The 22,800-nt window shown below is 36.5% G+C and overlaps 2 protein-coding genes across 5 annotated transcripts in view; both read left to right on the plus strand.

Annotated features, from left to right (window-relative positions):
• LOC110449071 (beta-1,3-galactosyltransferase 1-like) overlaps positions 1-22,800 on the plus strand; it is a 53,145-nt gene that overhangs the window by 21,847 nt on the left and 8,498 nt on the right. The window contains exon 1 of one of the 4 annotated variants that reach the window (XM_021495665.1): positions 4,577-4,821. The exons of 1 other annotated variant lie outside the window; for it this stretch is intronic. The gene's annotated coding sequence lies outside the window, so the exon portion shown is untranslated. Of the gene's footprint in view, positions 1-4,576; positions 4,822-10,398; positions 10,574-15,149; positions 15,169-22,800 lie in introns of those variants that run through there. 2 more of the 4 variants (XM_021495663.1, XM_021495666.1) reach the window with 2 other exon arrangements.
• Positions 1-22,800, plus strand: part of LOC110449070 (beta-1,3-galactosyltransferase 5-like) — a 130,630-nt gene that overhangs the window by 11,183 nt on the left and 96,647 nt on the right. The window lies entirely within an intron of this gene.

Genomic DNA, 22,800 nt, shown 5'->3' on the forward strand with positions numbered 1-22,800 from the left:
AACTTCACCTTTGTAAGGTGTCACCTTATCTAAAACCTGATGTGAACTATAACGTAGAATATCAAATGGAATAAAGTCAGGCTCTCTACCAGTTCTACTGTTGCGATCACCCGTGATAAATACGTGACCATACAGCTGAATTTGGCAATTTCAATTTTCCATGGATCAAAAATATCAACAGCATAACTGTCATAGAATGTTGACCTTTCTGTAGGAAAATATTATCAATAAAGGGCTAACCATCTACAGTGTAGCTTTATCCACAAAATACTATCAGATATTACCTCTTTCAGCCTTAAATATTCCTTCAGTCATGATTTAACTAAACATAGCATGCCACCACCCTTGCCTTCACTTCAGTTGACACCGGGAAAGGTCGCTCTTCCACCAGGTACCAGACAGAGGTTGCCTGTGTCATTTTTGTGATCCATTATCTTTCTGGTTGTTTGCTGCCCATGCTTCCATTATTCGATAATAGGTTTGATTATTTCGCTCATAATTATCAAATATTTACTTTGCTAACTTCAAGGGGTGTCTGTAACATATCGCGGGAGACGTGTCGGTCTCTGGCCGTGTGTGAAGTTCGCATGCTCCCAGATAGCACCTGGTTAGTGTCTTAAAGTTTAATTTGCTTGTCATTGGGAAGACGTTTAGCGATGGTTGCTATGGACGGAAGGCTCATAGCTCACGTCTGTAACGTAGAAATGTTAGGGTAGTATTTGGGAAGACGTTTAGTGATGGTTGCTATGGACGGAAGGCTCACAGCTCACGTCTAGAACGTAGAAATGTTAGAGTAGTATTTGGGAAGACGTTTAGTGATGGTTGCTATGGACGGAAGGCTCACAGCTCACGTCTATAACGTAGAAATGTTAGGGTAGTATTTGGGAAGACGTTTAGTGATGGTTGCTATGGACGGAAGGCTCATAGCTCACGTCTGTAACGTAGAAATGTTAGGGTAGTATTTGGGAAGACGTTTAGTGATGGTTGCTATGGACGGAAGGCTCATAGCTCACGTCTAGAACGTAGAAATGTTAGGGTAGTATTTGGAAAGATGTTTAGTGATGGTTGCTATGGACGGAAGCCTCACAGCTCAAGTCTAGAACGTAGAAATGTTAGGGTAGTATTTGGAAAGACGTTTAGTGATGGTTGCTATGGACGGAAGCCTCACAGCTCACGTCTAGAACGTAGAAATGTTAGGGTAGTATTTGGAAAGACGTTTAGTGATGGTTGCTATGGACGGAAGCCTCACAGCTCACGTCTAGAACGTAGAAATGTTAGGGTAGTATTTGGAGGATGTAGGCAGCGAGGTCGCCACGTGGTCGGTGGACACATCGCGTGGAATTATTGTTTTAGAAATTCAGATAGTCTTTGTCATTCTCTGGTCAATTATAAGACGTTTAGGGATGGTTTCGATAAGCGGACAGCTCATAGGTTACGTGTAGAACGAAGAAATGTATGGGTAAAGTTAGGGGTAGGTTGGTAGCGAGGCCGCCACGTGGTCGATATACACATCTTGATAGGAATGTTCTTGTAATTATTGCTGTAGAATTGTAAGTAGGAACAGTTAGGAATAATGTAATGTAGTAAAATCCCACTTTGGCCAACACGTGTCTTGTCGATATATGTTTTCTGTTTCCTGTAATTAATTGTTGAACTTTATTTCCGTCCAATTTGGCATTGTTACCAGTCGTCTGTGTATCTACCTATTATTTATCTGCAATCGAAAGCGGCAGTCGAACCCTTGATATACTGTAACGTGGCGAGTCTGGGGACGGCGCGACACCGGTCAGCCGGCTAAGTTCGTAACAATTGGCGCCCAACGTGGGTCCCCGAGATAAAACTTGGTTTCATGTCTATTTCTAATGTCTATACTTTTGACCTTGTAATACAGGTTATACAGTTCTAAGCATATCCAAAATCTCATTTACCTTTCCAATATTAAGTATTGACAGTTCCCAACAATTCTGTACACTCCGTTCAACCTTGGCTACATTGTACCCATCTGCATACTCCTACATGTTATACCCGTTATTAATAGGCAGTCACTAACAAGCCAGTCATGCGTTGCAATACGATGATGGCTGCCCTAGAGTCTGCGTTCACACACGTATACACAATCTACACGATAGTTAATATCACAAATATTGTTATTACTGCCTCGGTCGAGTACACAGGTAACTTCTACTGATAAATACATATACCTTGCGGCATCCTCGTTCCCCTAGGGTTGGCAGTCACCCAGAAATTCTATTTGGGGACTTATGCAGTTTGTTGTTGAGCCAGGCAGGTGACCTTGGCACTTGGGCCTGGAGGATACATCATGGACCCTGGAGCGGCCCCTCCCCAAAAGAAGTGGACACGTAAAGGGACATTCAGTGGACATATCTGTGTTGGATGTTTTCGTAGGTAGGAATTATTTTAAATACATGTATTCCGTAGGGGTGTTGTAGGTAAGGTTAAATTGTGTTGGTTGGAGTCAATCATGTATAAGTGTACTTTTCGTGACGTTATTTGTGATTTGCTAAGTCAAAACCTAAGACAAATTTAGAATTAAGATCGTTTCATGGTCATGGGGCCTGGGTTCACTGGGCAGGGGTCATTTTTGTTCAACACAAGGAAGTGGATTCTGCTCAAACTTCACCTTCTATAATTGATAGTGTAGGTTGTTCAGCCTTATAGGATAGTACAACATTACAATAGCAAACGTTCATTGTTCCTGCGGTAAAAGTTGACATGGAGACTGAGTAATTTTCATGGTTTATAGCATTGGGTGGGTAATTAATATACGTATGGGCAAAGTAAGTTTGATGGTGCTCACCATAAACTTTGAATATCTTTGATGGTGCTCACCATGTTCTATTTGATGTTGACAATGATGGCCCACACCGAATTCTTTGAACATTAATGATGGTGCTCACCGAATACTTTGAACACTAATGATGGTGCTCACCGAATAATTTGAACCTGTATGATGGTACTCACCGAATACTTTGAACCCTTATGATGGTGCTCACCGTATGCGTTGAACTAGTATGATGGTGCTCACCGAATTCTTTGAACCTGTATTATGGTACTCACCGAATACTTTGAACCTGTATGATGGTGCTCACCGAATACTTTAAACCTGTATGATGGTGCTCACCGTATGCGTTGAACCAGTATGATGGTGCTCACCGAATACTTTGAACCTGTATGATGGTGCTCACCGAATACTTTGAACATTAATGATGGTGCTTACCGAATACTTTAAACATTAATGATGGTGCTCACCCCGTAACATGCGAGGTTAGCAACGATGGACCCTATAGTATAATTATGTTGATAGTGCTCACCTTTTTACTTGTTCTAGATGGTGCTCGCTTTGTATTAATTATTGCTTACACAGATGGTGATCGATTACGATATTGATGAAATTCACTTTCTAGTTTTAGCAATTCCGTCTTTGCATATTGCAGATTTATCTTCTCATGTGAGCAGGTATTGATTGTTACGTCTTTGGTTTGTGTGAAAAAATTACGTCGTTTTCTCAAAAATTGATGACGTTACTCTCACAAACCAATGACGTAACACTAAATACCTGCTCACAAGAGAAGATAACTCTGCAATATGCAAAGACGGAATTGCTCATTCTTGATGTTCATTTCGACTTCGAATGTTAAAAGATCAATTGGACGTAGAAACAACAAGTTTTGAAATCTACTCCTGCCATAAAGGTTACACTTCCAGTTCCTGTGGGAAATTTTGGTATTATTATTTTTTATGTTTTGTTACTGTGGCATGGTGCAACATTGTTATTGGCCAGTGGGTATGTTTCTGCATGTTATGTACATTCATATTTTCAATTAATTTGGTCAATTGTTATACTCCGATAGGTAGGGAAATACATTGACAATTGGTGTTCAATATTTTCCAAACTCCTGACGTATTGACTTTATGTTTTGATAACGATCACTTTCGGCTTACTTGTCTTTGGCGTCGGGTTCGCAGCCTCATCATGTGGTGTAACGCACATCAGTTTGCGTTCCGTTTATTTTACCAGTCGGGGTTTCGTATTTCCTATCAACCGCGCGCGGATAATATTATCGGGAAGCTGACGGGAAATTGCGATCTGCCACTAGGTACCAGACAGGTGAGGTTGCCTTTGTAACTGTTTGTGATCAATTGTCTTTCTGGTTGTCTACCGCCGATCGATTCGATAATAGTATTGCTTAATTTATTTTCGCACTATCGATAACAGTTTTGGGTATTTCGCTCTTAATTAACTAATATTTACTTTGTTAAATTCGAGGGGTGTCTTTGACATATTGCAGGAGACGTGTGGGTCTAGGGCCATGTGGGATGTTCGCATGCTTCCTGATAGCACATGGAAAGTGTCTAAAAGTTTAATTGCTTCTCATTTTGAAGACGTTTAGTTAGGCAAACTCCTTCTTATGGTATACTCGTGATCATTAGGCCGTCACCCACAAGCCAGTCATGCGTTGCAATACGAGGATGGCTGCTCCGAAGTGTCGCTCTCACATGTATCACAGATATTGTTATTACTGCCTCGCTCGAGTGCACAAGTAGCTTTCATTGACAAATACATATACCTTGCGGTACCTCGTTCCCCTAGGGTTGGCGGTCACCCCAGCATGCTGTGTGGCTGCAACATTTCCTCTACGGTACAGCTGGACATTATGAACGTTTTTGATTGGCCAGGCAGGTGACCTTGACCCGTGGGCCTGGAGGATATCGCATGGGCTTTGGAGCGGCCCCTCCCCAAACGAAGAGTACAAGTAAAGTAACATTTAGTGGACATATCTGTGTTGGATGTTTTCGAAGGTAGGAATTATTTTAAATACATGTATTTCGTAGGGGTGTTGTAGGTAAGGTTAAATTGTGTTGGGTGGAGTTAGTTTACTTGTGTTAGGTGTCGATTGAGACTATTGTAAATTTCGTATGATTAGAGCATTTGTTTTAGGAGGAATAGAAGGATAGTTTATTTTAATATTTCATGCCCCGATAGATCCAATCATGTATGACGTCACTTTTCGTGACGTTATCTGTGATTGGCTAAGTCAAAACTTCAGACAAATCAAGAATTGAGATCGCTTCATGACCCTGGAGCCTATTGTCACTGGGCAGGGGTCATTTTTGTTGCAATAAAAGGGAGTGAAATCTGTTCAGACTTCACCTTCTATAATTGATGGGGTAGGTTGTTCAGCCATATAGGATAGTACATCAAGACCAGGGCAAACGTTCATTGTTTCTGCGGTAAGAGTTGGCCATGGATACTGAGCAATTGTCATGGTTTATACAGTATAACTTGTATAACATTTAAGTGATAAGACTTCGTTGCTATTTATGCTTCCCCAAACTATTTTTGGTAATTAAAGAAGGGGGGTTAATTCAAGTCTGGTTTTGGTGGAGAGTCCTGATTGTTATACATTTCTTTTTTTTTAGTTAATTTTGTAACCTTAGGATAATATAGTTTGATAATGTGGGATGGAAGTGTCCCTTTGGTCAAAGCATATAGATGTCAAGGCTAGAAACAAATTGTTATGAATATATTCAAAACTAGTTTAGATTTAGGTGTCGGTGGTAAAATATAATAAGTCTCAAGTATTATTATTTCATAACTGATTTGAACTTTTGATTACTACCAGTGGTGAAATTAGGTCAAAATTGCTGTTTCAGTACCGGTTGCTCATTTCCTTATTTCTGGCTATATTGGAGTATTTGGGGTGGGATATTTTAATTATAAAGCGACAAATCTTGCCCTATAGAACAGGATGCTATCCAGTTCGTAAGTCTCCGGATATAAGCCCGTAAACTTGGCCTGCTGCACATCACACCGTGTCGCTCTTCATTGTTTATAGTTGGAATGGAATAAATGAGGGGGAATGGGTTTAACAGTAGCTGGATGTGGTTTTAAGAAAAATAGTGTTGGTAAAGTTTTTTTTGTTTTTTTAAAGTAAAAATAACATGTGGCAGATGATACCCTGGTATAATTTTGTGTAATTAATGGTTCAACCTATTTACAACTATACTGGCATCTATTGAATTCATTAACGGCAGACCGGCAGGTTAATTAGTATTATAAGGCACCAAATAGAAACCATCTCAAAATTTAATCTATGTTGTTTCGCAAATGACATTTCAATTTATAAAAGAAATTTAATTGGAATAAAATATTTTGGTAGAACGGGTTAATTAAATTTCATTTTGTGTGTGTGAATTATATTCATTCAGATACTCATTGGTGAATCTTTGTTGACAATGAAGGTGAGCACTTTGTGACTTATGACGGTGCTCACCGAATACTTTGAACCTGTATGATGGTGCTCACCGAATACTTTGAACCTGTATGATGGTGCTCACCGAATACTTTGAACCTGTATGATGGTGCTCACTGAATACTTTGAACCTGTATGATGGTGCTCACCGAATACTTTGAACCTGTATGATGGTGCTCACTGAATACTTTGAACCTATATGATGGTGCTCACCGAATACTTTGAACCTGTATGATGGTGCTCACTGAATACTTTGAACCTATATGATGGTGCTCACCGAATACTTTGAACCTTTACGATGATGCTCACTGAATACTTTAAACCTGTATGATGGTGCTCACTGAATACTTTGAACCTGTATGATGGTGCTCACCGAATACTTTGAACCTGTATGATGGTGCTCACTGAATACTTTGAACCTGTATGATGGTGCTCACCGAATACTTTGAACCTTTAAGATGATGATCACTGAATACTTTGAACCTGTATGATGGTGCTCACCGAATACTTTGAACCTGTATGATGGTGCTCACCGAATCCTTTGAACCTGTATGACGGTGCTCACTGAATACTTTGAACCTGTATGATGATGCTCACCGAATACTTTGAACCTGTATGACGGTGCTCACTGAAANTGTTCTTCTCATATATACTTTTATTCAATCATATATACAATTGTTACAACATGTGATACATACATACGTCCAAATCCAATTACAAGAGTTCATCTATTAGAAATTGACATACCATTATAAATAATGAAGTAGTACATGGATACAGTTTTACTATATATTACATTAATCTTTAGAAATATTTTGTTTCAGNTTGAACCTGTATGATGGTGCTCACCGAATACTTTGAACCTGTATGAGCGTGCTCACTGAATACTTTGAACCAGTATGATGGTGCTCACCGAATACTTTGAACCTGTATGATGGTGCTCACTGAATACTTTGAACCTGTATGATGGTGCTCACTGAATACTCTGAACCTGTATGACGGTGCTCACTGAATACTTTGAACCTGTATGACGGTGCTCACTGAATACTCTGAACCTGTATGATGGTGCTCACCGAAAACTTTGAACTTGTATGATGGTGTTCACCGAATACTGCGAACATTAATGATGGTGCTCACCCCTTAACATGAAAGATAAGCAATGAATCACCTTATACTATTTTTGTGTTCTTCTCATATATACTTTTATTCAATCATATATACAATTGTTACAACATGTGATACATACATACGTCCAAATCCAATTACAAGAGTACATCTATTAGAAATTGACATACAATTATAAATAATGAAGTAGTACATGGATACAATTTTACTATATATTACATTAATATTTGGAAATAGGTTGTTTCAAGATAGTTTGAAAAGAGTAAATCATAGTTCATTTCTAACTAATTATTTCAGTAATAAAGTTCCATATACTTTTAATTTTGTCCCTCTTCTTAGTACTATAGGAGTACAGACCAACCTCTTCTATTTTTTTGTAGTAGGATCAATATAATTTACCCGTGGAAAAAGACAGAGTAGTCTGCCTTTGCTTACAATAGTAGATGAAAAAGAGTAGCAATAAAAATATTGTTTCATAATCAAATCTAGCAATACTGACCCCAAAAAGTATTAATTGAGAATTAAATGGTAGTTCAAACCTTATAATATAATTATTGACTTGCTATTTTGATATCTGCAACGGGGTCGGAGCCTCTTTCAGGTGGTTGGGGAGTGTTCCGTTTATTTTACCTGCCGGTATTTCGCATTTCTATCAACCGCGAGTAGTAGCTATGTGTTTTGGTATCAGTAGTATATATATATATGTAGTTACTGGTACTGTTTTGATATCAGTATTATATATATGTAGTTACTGGTACTGTTTTGATATCAGTATTATATATATGTAGTTACTGGTATTGTTTAGATATCAGTACTTTATATATGTAGTTACTGGTACTGTTTTGATATCAGTATTATATATATGTAGTTACTGGTACTGTTTTGATATCAGTAGTAGATATATGTAGTTACTGGTACTGTTTTGATATCAGTAGTAGATATATGTAGTTACTGGTACTGTTTTGATATCAGTAGTAGATATATGTAGTTACTGGTACTGTTTTGATATCAGTATTCTATATATGTAGTTACTGGTACTGTTTTGATATCAGCATTGTATATATGTAGTTACTGGTAATGTTTTGATATCAGTATTCTATATATGTAGTTACTGGTACTGCTTTGATATCAGTAGTATATATATGTAGTTACTGGTACTGTTTTGATATCAGCATTGTATATATGTAGTTACTGGTAATGTTTTGATATCAGTATTCTATATATGTAGTTACTGGTACTGTTTTGATATCAGTATTATATATATGTAGTTACTGGTACTGTTTTGATATCAGTATTATATATATGTAGTTACTGGTACTGTTTTGATATCAGTATTATATATATATGTAGCTACTGGTACTTATCAGTATTATATATATATATATATCTGTAGCTACTGGTAATAATAAGTAGTATATATATATGTATCTACCGGTATTAATCAGTAGTATATATATGTAGCTACTGGTCCTTATCAGTATTATATATATATGTATCTACTGGTATTAATCAGTAGTACATATATATATGTATCTACCGGTATTAATCAGTAGTATATATATGTAGCTACTGGTCCTTATCAGTATTATATATACGTAGTATATTTAGTTACTGGTATTAATCAGTAGTATATATATATGTAGCTACTGGTCCTTATCAGTATTATATATATGTAGTATATTTAGTTACTGGTATTAATCAGTAGTATATATATGTGTAGCTGCTGGTACTTATCAGTTCTATATATATATATATATGTATCTACCGGTATTAATCAGTAGTATATATATATATGTATCTACTGGTATTAATCAGTAGTATATATATATGTATCTACCGTTATTAATCAGTAGTATATATATGTAGCTACTAGTCCTTATCAGTATTATATATACGTAGTATATTTAGTTACTGGTATTAATCAGTAGTATATATATGTGCTATATTTAGTTACTGGTATTAATCAGTAGTATATATATGTAGCTACTGGTCTTTATCAGTATTATATATACGTAGTATATTTAGTTTCTTGTATTAATCAGTAGTATATATATATGTATCTACCATTATTAATCAGTAGTATATATATGTATCTACCGTTATTAATCAGTGTATATATATGTAGCTACTAGTCCTTATCAGTATTATATATACGTAGTTTATTTAGTTACTGGTATTAATCAGTAGTATATATATGTGGTATATTTAGTTACTGGTATTAATCAGTAGTATGTATATATGTAGCTACTGGTACTTATCAGTATTATATATATGTAGTATATTTAGTTACTGGTACTTATCAGTAGTATATATATGTAGCTACTGGTACTTATCAGTATTATATATATGTAGTATATTTAGTTACTGGTACTTATCAGTAGTATATATATGTAGCTACTGGTCCTTATCAGTATTATATATATGTAGTATATTAAGTTACTGGTACTTATCAGTAGTACATATATGTGTCTACTGGTACTTATCAGTATTATATATATGTAGTATATTTAGTTACTGGTTCTTATCAGTATTATACATATGTAGTATATTTAGTTACTGGTTCTTATCAGTATTATACATATGTAGTATATTTAGTTACTGGTATTAATCAGTAGTATATATATGTAGCTACTGGTACTTAAAAGTATTATATATATGTAGTATATTTAGTTACTGGTATTAATCAGTAGTATATATATGTAGCTACTGGTCCTTATCAGTATAATATATATATATGTATCTACTGGTAATAATAAGTAGTATATATATATGTATCTACCGGTATTAATCAGTAGTATATATATGTAGCTACTTGTACTTATCAGTATTATATATATGTAGTATATTTAGTTACTGGTAGTATGGAGACACGTGTTACTGTAGAGGTAGAAGTCCGTCCGTCCTGTGTGATATGCCGACGTCACTCGACTGTCTGTATTACCGTATTGACGAGCGGTATTGGGGGGCGGTATTGTCGACCAAAGTCCGTGTGAGTGATCGGGTACTGGCAGTGGCTAATCGGCCGAACAGGTATACACAAGACCCGTCAGGTAACGCCAAACATCGGGAAACTCCGAGATTTCATGATAAAATGTTACACACATCAAATGTTATGGATTTATAATCTTGCGCAATGGATATTTTGGAAATCTTTATAATTCCGTGAGATTAAGGTGAGTAATTTTCCTTGCAGTGTTGACCTATAATTATAAGCTCGAGTTTATTTTGGAACCAATATGTACCATTATAAAATACTAGCATGGCGTTACCCTGAGGTGCTCGGCCACATCGTGACTGTGGGGAATCTCGGCTCTGACCTGTATAGACTGTTCGTGTTACACGACTCGGATTTACAGCAGACTATACGGGGTACGTACATCAGATGTGTGTGTCAAAAACAATAAACGGATTAAAGCATTACATGCCGGGTAAAAAATACATAATATTTTTTGTTTAAATAATGCCCGGTAATTATTTATTGTTGTGAACAAATATTAATTTACGTAGGTGTATACTTATATACAAGTTTAAGATAGGAATATTCTTTTAAATGCGTCATATGTAATACAACATGGTTTTAAAACTTGGTGGTCAGTTTTATATTTGTTTATAAGGATCCATATATAAACGATATGTCACATGTCCATTCTAAGATTTTACAGTTGCGGAACACTATACCAAATGTCAATAACCGTGACCCGTACTGGGGCTAATAAAACTAACACCCACGACTATAGCCGTACAATAAAGCTTCGTTTGTTTGGAAGGTCGTAGCCTGTGTAAACAATACAAGGCCTTGGCATGAGGTGACAGTCGCGTGTAAATTGCATGCTTTGGTCAGGAAAGCATTTTTTTGTGTGTTATGAATGTCAAGATTTCAAGGTTTGCATTTCACATAAATGTGTGTAACAAGATGTCATGTATATATAACATACTTCGACTGCATGACAGACAAACATTCTATAGCATAGCTGATGATATGGGGTGGATAGTGGTGGGGGCAGGGTTGTTAAGGGCGTGCGGGCTATGCAGCGGATTCCAGACGGCGGCCCTTTGCAACCCCCATAAACCTATTGTTATTACAAGTATATAAGTAATGAAACTCGTCCCCAATACCAGTATTACAGAGTGGGCATATTCTGTCCTGTCTTTGAATTCCCACCCATCTCCCTGTATCTACTGGAACCTTAATATTTGACGTTCTAAATTTGCAGATAATTTTCCTATATTTTGCGTTAAGTCGTATCAAATAGTCTTCTGAACCAAAGCGATATTTAAATGTAGAGTACAATCGTCCTCTGGATGAGGTGTCAGTTTTATTAAAGGATCCAAACATAGCTTATGCATAGGCTATCCAGGATATGTTTAACATAGTTGGCATGTAATGGGTACATCAATTTGTACATACGACTAGCCAACTTATTTTCACTCGAGGTAAGTGTATACCAAAATGTAATCATTCTTAATTTGATATCAACCTCAAAATAGCAAAATAGGAGTAACTAGCGAGTCAAACAGTTTGAATTGTAAATCAATGGTTAACGTAACATTTCTTATTTTTCTATATACGGCATATATCGCTTTTTGGGCCTGTTCAGCTAATTGCTTTTTTGCCACTACAAACCTTGGTATGGAAAAGAGTCTTGAATGTTTAGCTCATTATCATATGATAGAAATGGATTTCCGTTAGTATTCTTTCGTTTACAAAAGATAGCAGTTTTTGTTTTCTGTGTGTTTACCGTTAGTTTCCAATTCTCACAATAATCCTGAAATGTAATTAGCATTGATTGTAGACCATCTGCTGTCACTGAAATTAACACTGTATCGTCAGCATATAAAATTACAAAATGTTTTAAGTATATCAATATGATCATGACAAAGTTCATCAATCTTAAGTAAACCACCGACATTTTTTTCCAAATAAATAGTCTTCTAAATGATTTTAAAATAATGCAAATGAAAAAGGCGAGCAATTTTCCCCTTGTTTTAGTCCGACATTGGAAGTGAACATTTCCGACATTTCATTCCCATTTCTCACACAAGATTTCGTATCAGAATACATGTTAATTAAAATTTTAAATATTTTACCAGATATGTTACATTTGACTAGTTTTTGCCACAAGCCTATTCGCCACACCGAATCGAAGGCTCTTATAAAGTCAACGAATGCACAGTATAATTTTCTACCGTTAATATAACGTTTTCAAAACGTGTGAAAAATGTTGTCTATTGTTGAGTGACCTTTTCTGACACCTGCTTGTGCATTACTTGTGATGTTTGTATAACCTTGCATTTAAAATCGACATAAAAACTTTTCCAAAACATGAGACAAACGTAATAGCCCTGTAATTATCCAAATCGTTGCGATCACCTTTGTTCTTATAGATTGGATTGATTATTTCTGTACTCCAACTTTTCTGTATTATACCAGTGTCCGATATCATATAAACATATCAACATATACAGGTAAAATTGCGTCAACCGTACTCTTTATGTACTCATTAACTATATTATCAATACCACAAGCTTTTCGGGTCTAAGCCTGCCAGCATTGTAGTAGACAAGAGGGAGATTACTACCACCAAAACCAACCTGAAATTTCACAAAGATAAATCCCCAACCCCTTTCTACCATAGGATACACGACTAGGTATGTACTTTGGTATGGTATACACAGCTTGCTTTAACGATAAACCATATTGATTTGTGTTAAACTTTCATGGTTAGCACCAGCTGTTGCCGTCTGTAACATTCAAATTACCTCGTCCGAACCCTGAAGTTCAGTAACAGAAATTGTGTGACAGCGAATCAAACGTTACACAGATAAAACAAACCATCTAAATCGTGATACCTTCACGAGAAAGAAACTTAAACATGACAGTTTATTTCATTGCGTATCTAAATGGAAAGGTAAAAATGAAATCAACTAAATGGTCACACCTACGTAAATTTATTGACCACCATCAGGGACATATAATGGAGCTTTATATACTGTCCCTGCCCACATTCACCTATCTGCGGTCCTTGACTGGATAGTATCACTAGGTTCAATTTCATGTTTGTAAGCGGCCCTTGGCTAGAAATTATCACTAGGTGTATTGTCATGTTTGTAAGCGACCCTGGACTGGATATTATCAGCAGGTTTATTGTCACACCCCTCACCGAGTATAACATACGCCCCTCCCCGGGTATAACATACGCCTCTCCACGAATATAACATGCACCCCTCCCCGAGTATAACATACGCCCATTTCTGGGTATAACGTTCGCCCATTTCCGGGTGTAACGACCACTCCCGATTACGACATATTTGGTAACAAGCAACTTTTGCTAAAGCTAACTTCATATCCATCCAAAATGAATGTACTTTAAACTTTTTTTGTCATTCTAGATTAAGAGAAAACACAATTCGATTTATTTTGATGTTAAATGCTCGTTTTGTTTTATGTCCGATTCACCACTGAGGTATTTGGTGGTCCATCAGACGAGGGAGAGATAGAAAGATGAGTAGAAGGGATATATAATATGTATCCAAAGGGATACAATTACTGTAGGAAGATAGGATAGGATACGTATTTCAAAAAAGTCGTGAGCGCGGATCTAATAATAGCGTTCTACATAGACGTCTATTGAATACGCTCCGAAGTTAAGGATTAAAAAGCGACTCCAGTTACAATAGTTTTTTAGGGAGGATTGAACTTTGTCACGACACATGAAACAGAAACTACCCGCGGTAAATGGCCAGTGACGTCTGGGTAACTTTAGCTGACTGTGCTCTGATACCCGCTTCAACAAATACTGCATGTTCTGATAATGCTACAATAGAATGTCCTCACTACAACACATCGGATAGTCGATAATCGATTGTACAATAGTCTGAGCACACGCACATCAACACAACGCAGTATGACGGTCTGGTGATCCTAAGCTCGCGGGCTGTCCGGATTTACTAGTGTACCCTGAACGTTTTGCTATATAAAGCTACGAAAATACTTCATATTATACAATAAAAAGCTAAGAAAGTGCGAACGTCGTAGTTGACTCCGTTTCCGAGATATTGCGACTTATCTGATAAACTCACATATCGCCTCGATATGGGTAGCCCACATATGTGACGTCACAAGTCCAACGCTGTCAAAACAGCCCTATAGGAATATAACTAAATAAAGCGTTACTTCTCTATCAAAAATTTAATATAAATAATTAATATTTTAGCAAATAATGTTATGGGCCTATAACACACATTTCTATATCGGAAAAGCTTACATTAATGCCCGGCCGGGTTTTATTAAAATTGTCATCAATAGCAATGTGTGTTATAGGGCAATAACAACATTTGCCAAAACATTTATTGCTTGAATATATATATAGACAAGAACTTAATTCATCTTTTGTCCAAAATGTTGGGAGAAAATATGCTATATTGTGATGTCACATGAAGAAAAGCGTAAGAGCTAGTGTTACGTTCTATGAGAAAACGACCATTGTTTGTTATTTTAAACACTTTATTTTCACTGTAAAACCTTATGTTTCAAATATCCTTTTAATAAATTATAAAACTGTCAAACTAACGACTTCTTTCAAGAAAAACATATGTGCTATTCATATTTCATTTTTTCTAAATTCATGTTCGAAACTTGAAACTTGTATTAGAAATCTTGTGATTAATATTAACCGTTTCACCCCTGCAGACCATAATGGACTCCTCCTGACCAATGCACAGTAGAGTCTACTGAAGTTACACAGGGGTGAAAGGGTTAAAATTCAAGGTAAATAAATACTGATTTATGTAAATTAAAAACTGACATAAGAAATATGAGAAAGGTAATATAATCTTTCAGAAAACGAAGCTGTTTTATTTCATTTCAAAGGGCTATAGTAACTACTGTATTTGTTGATCATGTGAACATTAATATAAATGGATGAATCAGTCTTCAACCAAGCGGTAGACTATAACATGTTCTTTAAAGTTTATGATAAATTAATCGAGTCCTAGAACTTCAAAAAACATCTAAGTAAACGGGTCAACATATACACAACAAGTACCGCGAGTCTAGTTCTGACAGGAGGTAGGGGGTCAACCTCAGGTAAGAAATCTACGAGAATATCACTCGGGTCATTAATAACATTGATTTGGTTCTCACCATCTTCCACTGTACACGTCACCGTTAACTTATGTATGCAGACCACTATCTGCTTGAACGGCCATCTTCTAAAGACCAAAACTAAACATTTAGATTTCATTTCCTTTTTATTTATTGTACTATTATATTTTATTCAGTTCACCTGATCCAAAAGAGCATATTCTATGATACAGCGCCCTTCATCTGACCGGCAAACTTTTTTATTTAAAACTTTACTCCTTCTGAATGACAGATTAGATTTCAATTATTTGCTACGCTACACCATTAGGCTAAATAAATGGACACGATGGAGGAAATTGGCGGAGGTCTGCCTTTAAAAGGCAACTTCTCCTGAAGAGCCTGGTGCACCAGGGTCAGTCGTCAGGTACTGGCCGTAGGTCTTGGGTTTTTCTCCGGGAACACTGGCTTTCCTGCACCAACAAAACCTGGCACGTCCTTCAATGACCATAGCTATTATTAGGGCGTAAAACACAAACAAACAAACAAAATATATTGTATCATCGTTTAACATCCTCGCACCAGCCGTTGCCGAGGAATTGGCGGTATGACAAGCGGACAGCCAAGAGGGTGTGGGTATTCTTTTCCTGTCCAGACTCATTGTAGTAATTTATTGTCCTCGTTCTGCTAAGCCACACAAACAAAAATATGCAAATTGTTGTTTTTTTTGTTTTCAAAAAAGAAAAACATAAAAAAGAAGATGTGTTCACAGTGTCCTTGTCGGGTTACACGTGCGTATCGTAGGTCGGATGAGTCATGTTACGTCCACGATAAACAGCAGATCAGGACTGTTTCGCTGTCACTTGTCAGCTCGGGTACATGGATCGTCTAAACACGTATTTCGTCGTTAAGATAAACGACTTTTTTTTGGGGTCAGGTGTATTCAGGTGGCAGTTCGGTACAAGTATATGTTAGAAACTGCCTGCGTAGCTGGGTGATTTTCACTAGTTCAGAATTTATTTTAATATATAATTTAATGAGGTTGTCGGGATACGTTTGATTTTTAACTTATAATTAGCAGCTATCTATATCGATGTAGAACAGTGTTTATGTTTGTGACGTATAAGTAAAGCGTGTATGTAGTGTACATGTAGTGTATATGTAGTGTGTACGTAGTGTGTACGTAGTGTATATGTAGTGTGTATGTAGTGTATATGTAGTGTATATATGTAGTGTGTATGTAGTGTGTATGTTGTGTGTATGCTGTGTGTATGTAGTGTATATGTTGTGTGTACGTAGTGTGTATTTAGTGTGTATGTTGTGTGTATGCTGTGTGTATGTTGTGTACATGTAGTGTGTATGTAGTGTGTAGTGTATATGGTAGTTTATATGTAGTGTGTATGTAGTGTACATGTAGTGTGTATGTAGTATATATGTAGTGTGTACGTAGTGTGTATTTAGTGTGTATGTAGTGTGAATGTAGTGTGTACGTAGTGTGTATGTAGTGTGTATGTAGTGTGTATGTAGTGGGTATGTTGTGTGTATGTTGTGTGTATGTAGTGTGTATGTAGTGTGTATGTAGTGTGTATGTAGTGGGTATGTTGTGTGTATGTTGTGTGTATGAATTGTATATGTAGTGTATATGTAGTGTGTATGTAGTGTGTACGTAGTGTGTATGTTGTGTACATGTAGTGTGTATGTAGTATATATGAATTGTATATGTAGTGTATATGTAGTGTGTATGTAGTGTATATGTAGTGTGTATGTAGTGTATATGTAGTGTGTATGTATTTTGTACGTAGTGTGTATGTTGTGTACATGTAGTGTGTATGTAGTATATATGTAGTGTGAACGTAGTGTGTATTTAGTGTGTATGTAGTGTGTATGTAGTGTGTACGTAGTGTGTATGTAGTGTGTATGTAGTGGGTATGTTGTGTGTATGTTGTGTGTATGAAGTGTATATGTAGTGTATATGTAGTGTGTATGTAGTGTGTACGTAGTGTGTATGTTGTGTGTATGCTGTGTATACGTAGTATGTATGTAATGTGTATGTAGTGTATATGAAGTGTGTAGGTAGTGTGTACCTAGTATGTATGTAGTGTGTACAAAGTATGTATGTAGTGTGTAGTGTGTATGTAAAAGACCGAGNGTGTATGAAGTGTATATGTAGTGTATATGTAGTGTGTATGTAGTGTATATGTAGTGCGTATGTAGTGTGTACGTAGTATGTATGTAGTGTATATGCAGTGTGTACGTAGTGTGTATGTTGTGTGTATGTTGTGTGTACGTAGTATGTATGTAGTGTGTATGCTGTGTGTACGTAGTATGTATGTAATGTGTATGTAGTGTATATGTAGTGTGTAGGTAATATGTACGTATTATGTATGTAGTGTATATGTAGTATGTAGGTAGTGTGTACGTATTATGTATGTAGTGTATATGTAGTGTGTAGGTAGTGTGTACGTATTATGTATGTAGTGTGTATGTAGTGTATATGTAGTGTGTAGGTAGTGTATATGTAGTGCGTATGTAGTGTGTACGTAGTATGTATGTAGTGTGTACGTAGTATGTATGTAGTGTATATGCAGTGTGTACGTAGTATGTATGTAGTGTATATGCTGTGTGTACGTAGTATGTATGTAATGTGTATGTAGTGTATATGTAGTGTGTAGGTAATGTGTACGTATTATGTATGTAGTGTGTATGTAGTGTATATGTAGTGTGTAGGTAGTGTGTACGTAGTATGTATGTAGTGTTTACGAAGTATGTATGTAGTGTGTATGTTGTGTGTATGTAGTGTATATGTAGTGTATATGTAGTGTATATGTAGTGTACATGTAGTGTACATGTAGTGTATATGTAGTGTGTATGTAGTGTATATGTAGTGTATATGTAGTGTACATGTAGTGTATATGTAGTGTATATGTTGTGTGTATGTAGTGTATATGTAGTGTTTATGTAGTGTACATGTAGTGTACATGTAGTGTGTATGTAGTGTATATGTAGTGTGTACGTAGTATGTATGTAGTGTTTACGAAGTATGTATGTAGTGTGTATGTTGTGTGTATGTAGTGTATATGTAGTGTATATGTAGTGTACATGTAGTGTGTATGTAGTGTGTATATAGTGTGTATGTAGTGTATACGTAGTGTGTATGTTGTGTGTATGTAGTGTATATGTAGTGTATATGTAGTGTACATGTAGTGTGCATGTAGTGTGTATGTAGTGTGTATGTTGTGTGTACGTAGTGTGTATGTAATGTGTACGTAGTGTACATGTAGTGTACATGTAGTGTGTATGTAGTGTGTATGTTGTGTGTACGTAGTGTGTATGTAATGTGTACGTAGTGTATATGTAGTGTGTATGTAGTGTGTACGTACATATAGTGTGTATGTAGTGTGTATGTTGTGTGTATGTAATGTGTACGTAGTGTATATGTAGTGTGTATGTAGTGTGTACGAACATATAGTGTGTACGTAGTGTGTATGTTGTGTGTTTGTTGTGTGTATGTAGTATGTAGTGTGTATGTAAAAGTCCGAGGATCATTATTGATAACACATTCTAATACTTTAAATACAAAAAGTCCGAGGATCATTATTGGTACAACACACTTTAATGCTTTGAATACAAAAAGTCCGAGGATCATTATTGATTACACATTCTAATGCTTTAGATACAAAAAGTTCGAGGATCATTATTGATTACACATTCTAATGCTGTATATACAAAAAGTTCGAGGATCATTATTGATTACACATTCTCATGCTTTAGATACGAAAAGTCCGAGGATCATTATTGATTACACATTCTAATGCTTTAGATACAAAAAGTTCGAGGATCATTATTGTTCTAATGCTACACTTTGATTAAATGAACAAAGCACTGTTACCATTCTCAGACTCAGCTGTTGTTCCTATTCCTTCTTTGCTGTTGGGACTCTCTTAGAAATTTGTCCGTTGGTGTGCTGTCACATCGCTAGTAAACGGTCATTTGTTTTCTATGCTTACTGCTGCTTTTACTGAACAAAATGGTTTTTAAACTAGACTTGTCGCTGAGTATCTTACCAGTTTTAATTTTTGTTCTTGATGTTTTTCAAAAAAAAAAAAGAAATCAGGCCCGATGGACCAAACAGCTCGCGTTCGAGAACTGATCTACACATACGGGATATGAACACGGAACGCAGTTCTAAGCTGTATGAGATCAAAGAATACAAGAATGAGGGCCAATCGAAAATTATTGATTAATAACGAAATGTACCTAGCTCGAATTATGTTTTATCACATACCTGTTGAATCTTGTTATAGTAATACAAACAATTTTCAGACCATGTGCAATACGGAATGTTGTATTTGCCTACTAGCCGGAACTACTTTTTATGGGAACCCCCTTGTCATGGCGAATTGAAAAGTTCCCGGTATTAGCAAAAAAATATCAAAGTTTATAAAATCTTTGTATCGATCTCTACCGAATACGGAAGGTATGTGATAAAAGCAAGACCACACATTTGTGTTTTTCAAACGAATCAGAAAGCACTCATTTATTGCGCGGACGTGTATTGAATATATATTTGTCCGCGCAATAAACTCGTGCTTTCTGATTCGTTAGAAAAGCACAAGTGTGTGGTCTTGCATATGTACTGTCCATGTACACAACATCATCTATTGATAATTGTTTGTTGTTTTTTTATCAATGAAAAGGCAATCTACTAACATCCATTAACACATGTACAGCGATGTGTCTATATTCCTATCACACTTTGTACTTGAAAACCTTTCTGAATACACACCAATCAACTGGCAATATATGCATACAGCATAATGCGGTTTCTGTTCCATACAAACCCAATACCACCCTATTATGACTGAAATGATTGGTCAGATTGTAGTTTTCCAACCTCGGAGGCGGATTGTTTATTATTTTCGATTGTGATTACTCTGTCAGGTAAAGTTCTAATCGTCAAGGAGCATTACTTCCGGTTTTAAGGATACAACATAATTGTACTTCAGTTCTAATCATACCATGTGTAATAATTTCCTTAATCGGTACATTGTATCCGAATGCGAGTACATTTGTAAACGTTTTCAAACATTGATTTAGAGGTTGGTTGGACAAACAATCGTCGGCCGTGTCGCACACAGCATTTGAAAGCACGAAGTCGTAACGTCTACATACAACTAACGATAATACCACAATGTCAGCACAACAAGGACAAATACCTCATCAACACACAAAAACAAAAAAAACATCAAAACACCAGATTAAATACTACAGCCTAAACACACAAAATCAAAACCAGTGTCAACACACAAATAAAAATGTCCAAGTGTCAACACACAAGTAAAAATGCCACACTGTCAACACACAAGTACAAAATGTCACAGTGTCAACACACAAAAACAAACCCAGTGTCAACACACAAGTAAAAATGCCACACTGTCAACAGACAAGTACAAAATGTCACAGTGTCAACACACAAGTACAAAATGTCACAGTGTCAACACACAAGTACAAAATGTCACAGTGTCAACACACAAGAAAAAAATAACACAGTATCAACACACATAAACAAACCCAGTGTCAACACACAAGTAAAAATGCCACAGAGTCAACAGACAAGTACAAAATACCACAATGTCAATACACAAGTACAACATACCACATTGTCAATACACAAGGAAAAAATACCACAGTGTCTATACACAGCAGAAATGTCAGAACAACAGGGAACATAACTCATCATCAACACACAAATAAAAATATAACAGCGTCAACACACAAGGAGAAAATACCACTGTCAATACACAGAAACAAATGTCAGAACAACAGGGAAAATACTTCATCATCATCACACAAATACAAATATAACAGCGTCAACACACAAGGAGAAAATACCNTAGCCCCGGCCTTGCACTCGTACACACGGGTACACAGCCAAAATAACCAAATTGTAGCCCCGGCCTTGCACTCGTACACACGGGTACACCGCCAAAATAGCCTAACTGTAGCCCCGGCCTTACACTCGTACACACGAGTACACAGCCAAAATAGCCAAACTGTAGCCCCGGCCTTGCACTCGTACACACGGGTACACAGCCAAAATAGTCAAACTGTAGCCCCGGCCTTGCACTCGTACACACGGGTACACAGCCAAAACAGCCAAACTGTAGCCCCGGGCGGCCTTGTACTCATTACTAGCTGTGTGTCAACACTGTTATCAGTGACCTGTATGCTAAACCGCCCGTCTCGTATGTGTGGCTAGCTGTTCCCACTCAACAAGGCTGATAGGTCGGCCTTATCGACACGAACCAATCTAAAGATGGCATGGTCAATTTAATTAACGTATAGATTCATACAGGAATATAATCTAGCAAAACACGTTATAAGGATGACTTTTTGGTGATGATTCTTAAATTGTTGACCGGTACCGTCTGTGTCAATTCTGATGCACTTGCACGTTTTAACGGCGTGACCCAGACCCTTGAGAGTACAGGATTTCCGAAGTTGGGGTGGTTAATTTATGGTAGTAAACTACGATTTTGAGAATAATAATGTCCTCGCCCAAAGATTTATGTTTGGGCCAGTAACATCCATCTTTTGACAATTTCTAGTCGCCCTATTAAGGTTTTGGTCGCCTTTGGCGACCAGGCGACCGGCTGTGGCCAGCGCTGTAACAATAAAAAAAATAAGAGGTTCATATTAAAAATATCACCTGAATAGTATGTTTTCCTGTTTTTTACAAAATTTGCCGGATGAAAATATTCGATTTGACTTATACTAACCAAACTAAATCTTCTAAAAACTAGTTTTAAGTCAGTTTGATAAAAGTTACATAAATGAAGAGCTGACTCCCTGATTGTTTAGCAGAGGAAATAGACGTACATCCTTATAAGGCTATTCCTGAAGTATAGCTTATATAATCTTAACTCTGTATGATATATATTTAAATTTCCACTGCATTCTTCGAGCTTTACCATACGAAATTGCGTGCATAGGGCCATGTACGTAATTGGATCAGCGTCATTTCGAAGCTTCTCCTCCCGCCTCGAATAACATGAGACAACCACTTGAATCAAACATTTTGATAACGTTAGGCTGTTCCACAAATGTCGTTTGCACTGACGAAATAAACAATTCAATATCGGAAATATTAGGGAATATCTTTATTCAGGTGAGTAATAAGTAAAATATTTGAAGGTATATGTTCATACCATATGGAATTGTAAAAAGTGCTGTTCAGTCCGTATACGAGACATTTCTATACCACGTTGATTAAACGTATAAGGATCTATTAAAAGTGTTTTTGTCTGCAATGTTTTAAAC

The sequence above is a fragment of the Mizuhopecten yessoensis genome, unplaced genomic scaffold, assembly GCF_002113885.1.
Source record: "Mizuhopecten yessoensis strain PY_sf001 unplaced genomic scaffold, ASM211388v2 scaffold4477, whole genome shotgun sequence".
NCBI classification, from domain to species: domain Eukaryota; kingdom Metazoa; phylum Mollusca; class Bivalvia; order Pectinida; family Pectinidae; genus Mizuhopecten; species Mizuhopecten yessoensis.